General features: G+C 42.3%; 1 pseudogene; it reads left to right on the top strand.

The window, feature by feature from the left end:
• The first annotated feature begins 685 nt into the window (after positions 1-685).
• On the top strand, positions 686-804 carry LOC112478574 (annotated as a pseudogene).
• The last annotated feature ends 3545 nt before the right edge of the window (positions 805-4349 follow it).

The raw sequence follows: 4349 nt of genomic DNA, 5'->3' as shown, positions 1-4349 counted from the left end.
ATGGAGTGAAATGGGGACACAGAAGAGGGATACCTATTATAGTCTGGTGAGAGAGCAGAGGGAGTAGTTAGGAAAAGTTACCTGTAATTGTTGACCTGAGCTGGGTTTTAAAGGATAAAATAGGAGTTAGCCAGAAGAAGGTGGGACAGATTATTCTATCATTCTAGGCAACAAAAGCAGATATTTGTAGATTGATCATTTGCCTCCACCGGCGATCATACTTTCTCTGGGTAACTCTAAAACATATATGCCCTGAAGTCTATAGGATTCTCGTACCATGCATTAATTAAATTCTCCCTCTGTTTTAATAACTGTGTCAAAACATTACTGGATCTTTGTTTGTACATACTTATAAACTACCTCACATGAGGGCACTGAAATTTCAAGGCAGATGGCCCAGAATATTCTTATGTTAATTTTTTAGGTCATCAGAAATTAAACATAAACTTTAAATCTCATTTATTGTTATATAATACTATAAGCACAAGGAATTTATAAGAACTTTGATGTTTTTATGTTTTCAAATAACTTCAATATAAAAACAATTTAAGTTAGTTGGGGGTCCTTGAAAATGTTTTTTCTTTTAAGAGGGGTCTACATGCTGCTCAATTTGAAAAACACTACTCCAAGCTGCTTTGGATATTGGAAACTTATCTTTGGATTGTGTAAGAACTAAAGACTTCTCGTCTATGGCCATGTCACCCTGAACAAGCCCGATCCCGTCTGATCTCGGAAGCTAAGCATGGTCAGGTCTGGTTAGTACTTGGATGGGAGACCACGTAGGATGACCAGGTGCTGTAAACGTAAAAATAAAATAAAATAAAAAAGAAGGGATTGTAAGCTGACAAGGTCCTTGCAATTTGTGAGGTCAACCAAGAGTTGCCTCGCCTAAAAAATATATAAAAATTTTTTTAAAAAAAGGACTAAAGACTTCTCCAAAAGACGCAAGCCTCCCTCTGCCCACTCAGCTTACCCCACTGTAGCCTCTGGATCATCTTGTCCTCTTACTTCCCAGCTTACACTCTGCGCTAATAGACCTTAGATGACGTTCTCTCTTTGTGAGAAGAAGACAATTATACTGTACCGGAAAAGGCAAACAAATATAGTTGGAAGGTTATTAGTTTTAGAGTCAGGTGATATGAAGTCAAGTCCAGGCTCTGTCATTTACCAGCCACAATCTTTCTGAACCTCAGTTTCCTCATCTACGAAATGGGATAATAATCTTGGCCATATCTATTCTCAAGGATTTTTGAGAGGATTACAGGAGACAATAAATGTAAAAAATGCTTTGCAAGTTGTCAAGTGCTCCACACATTTGCACGCAAGAGTAACAAAGAGCAGGGTGAGGGAGATAGGCAGGGGAGTCAGCTCGGCGCTCACTTGGCCATGATTTGCACCACCCTGCCCTCCCTGGTACCACTGGTGGGGGGCAGGGCGGGGCTGGTGTTGCTGACTCCCAAGATCTAGCTCAGCTGCAGGTCTCAGTGGACTGGGATGACTCAGGGAGCAGCTGAAGCATTTTCAAATGCACATCCATCTCCAGATTCAATCTGAACTGGCCACCTAATTCTTTTGTTGTCTTTCCATTTGGAGCATGCTAAGAATGGCAATTATGAAATTTTAAAAGATTCATTGGCATCATTAGAATGAAATTCATCTTCAGAACAAAGACTTGCTCGCTTTGCATACAAATAAAACCTGCACAAAAGCCTGGGATAACTTCCATTTCCTCCTTGGCAGAGTTTCTGTCCTCTAGAAATAAAAGTAATTCCGAGAGGCAGCATGCTTTGCAACTTCATTCTTCTTGGTAATAGCCTGAGCACTGTGGAGGGACTATACGGGGGAAATGCTATATTGAGAATTAATAGTGCTTGTCAAGCTAATAACAATCATTTATTAAATGCCTACTATGTGCTAGTTGTTTTTTCTGTTATGTTATTAAATTTGGACAATAATTCTGTAAAAAGTAATGCCATCCCGGCTTTATAGAAAAAAAGACTGAAGTATGGAGAGGTGAGTTCATTTATCCAGGAAAACATAGTGCTGAGACAGAGGTCACCCGCTAGTGTGACTCCAAGCCTGTGCCCTTTTCAAAACACAAATGGAACCTTCCCTCAGAAAAAAAAGGAAATTCCGAGGCATTTCCCAACCTGATGTCCCTGAGTCATGCGCCGTAAAGTCTCAGAAGAGGGTGAGGCCAGGTTTGCTCCGGGTCCCCTCTTAAACCAATATTCTAAGAACTGGCCAATGAGGCTTCTTTCAAAATGACATCTATGCACAGGAAAACATTATAGGGTTTGAATGGCAACAAGGAGAAGACATTGATTTTCAGAACAGAGATAAGGTACCTGTACTGACAGAAGGACACTCTATTATTTTTCCCATACCATGGAAGGAGCCAGGCCTCAGCTAGGTGGCAGAGCTGTCCAATTTGTCCCCTCTGGCTGGATAGTATGCTTAGTAAAAAGAACTCTGGACTTCAGGTTACGCAGACTGAAACCCCAGCTCCACTATTTCTTAGCGTTGTGACCTTCGGGAAAGCCTTCGCAGGGTTACTGGGGTCGCAGGGTTACTGGGATGATTAAATGACATATTGACTTCAACATGGTATCTAGCTCATGCAGGTGCTCACGGTAGGAGGCCCTGTGCAGATGCACCCCACACCAAAGGGAGGGACACCTTGACTGAGCTAGTCCCTCCCTGCCTCTGAGTTGACCCCAGAAAACTGGAAGCATCATGAACACAACAAATTAGGCAAGGTTCATTGTTAAACCATTCCCTATATACCCATTAATTCACCCCATCTTCACGGGAGCAGGGTTTAATATTTTGGTGAGGTGTCACTGAAGCTCAAATGGCAAAATAATTCAGAACAGCAGGAAAAAAAAGCAGCTAATCTCTTTTTCACTATAAAGCATAAATTAGAAATAATAAAAAATGCTAGTAGACACCCAAGTCATCTTAAGGACACGCTGATTCATTTGTCAACTTTACAATCTTTTAAAAATAAACAGACTACATTTTTGAGCAAATCATTTGGGAGAAAGAACCAAATCCTCATCTTACGCATTTCATAGCTTTCTATCTGTAAGACTGAAAATGCCACATAAAGAGAGGGTTGTGTATGGTCTTAATAGTTTAAGGTATTGAAATATACACTACAAATAACAAGTGACAGGGAAAGGAGAGTAAATCTCTCACACATATGAGATGAGACTTTAAAATAAAGGAACTGTCTTCCAAGGACACCCTTCACAGACTTAATCTAAACATTACACGGTAGTACTCTGAGCAGGTGTGCTGTCCTCAGTTTTTATTCTACAGTAGTATACTTATCCTCAGAGTCTAAGATGTAGCTGATAACCATCTGCACCCCTCCACTCTTTTTTCTCATGCAAGAGACCCCTGACCTTCCACCTCTAGGGTCAGCCCTAGCTCCTTCTCTAGGATGCCCTGGATCTGAGGAAGAGGTACTTGGTCAGCTATGGTCCTTCACCACTAGTCCAGCCTGACTGACCTCACAGCCCACATAAGGTGATGAGAAATCTGCTTCTTTGTTGTTTTTACTTTTTATTTTGGCATAATTTTACACTTACAGAAAAGTCGTAGAAAATATACAGAATAGTCCCTTCACTCAGCTTAATAAAATTATAAAATTATCAATCTAGAATTCCAGTTAAGAGGGCAGAGTAGGTAAATACTGTGCTCACTTTCTCTCACAACCACTTCGAAATTACAACTAAACTACATAACAACCATCATTGAGAATCACCTGAAATCCATCTGAACAGAAGTCCTACAACTGGGGACACACAGAAGAGGCCACCCTGAGACTGACAGGAGGGGGCAGAGATGTGGAATGGGCTGGTCCTACACCTGTGTGTGACGGTTAAAAATCGAGAGAGATATCTCATCTATAGAGGTCCCCCTGGATAAGCAAGGGGTCCCAGCCACACATCACACTCCCCAGCCCAGGGTTCCAGTGCCAGGAATAGAAGCCCCCACAACATCTGGCTGTAAAAAACAGTGGAGATTGTAGCTGAGACAGAGTGACTGGAACTTCCCTTAAAGGGCCCGCACACAGACTTACCACTGAAGAACTCACTTGCTCTGAGCTCCAGCACTGGGACTGCTAGAAAAGTGCCAGAGATACAGGGAGGTGGCAGGGGGAGGGACAACTGAGTTGTCTGGCTTCAGGGCGAGGGCTGGAGGGGCAGCTTTCTCCCAGACAGAAATGCTGGCAAAATCCATTGTTTCTTTGTTGAGCTCTCCCTGCTCTGGCATACAGACGCAGGTGACCGCCATATCTGAGTCTCCACCAACATAGCTAACACTGGTTGCCCTGCCCA

Source organism: Pteropus alecto, unplaced genomic scaffold, assembly GCF_000325575.1.
Source record: "Pteropus alecto unplaced genomic scaffold, ASM32557v1 scaffold61, whole genome shotgun sequence".
Classification (NCBI taxonomy): domain Eukaryota; kingdom Metazoa; phylum Chordata; class Mammalia; order Chiroptera; family Pteropodidae; genus Pteropus; species Pteropus alecto.
This window is presented reverse-complemented; position numbering and strand designations above follow the sequence as displayed.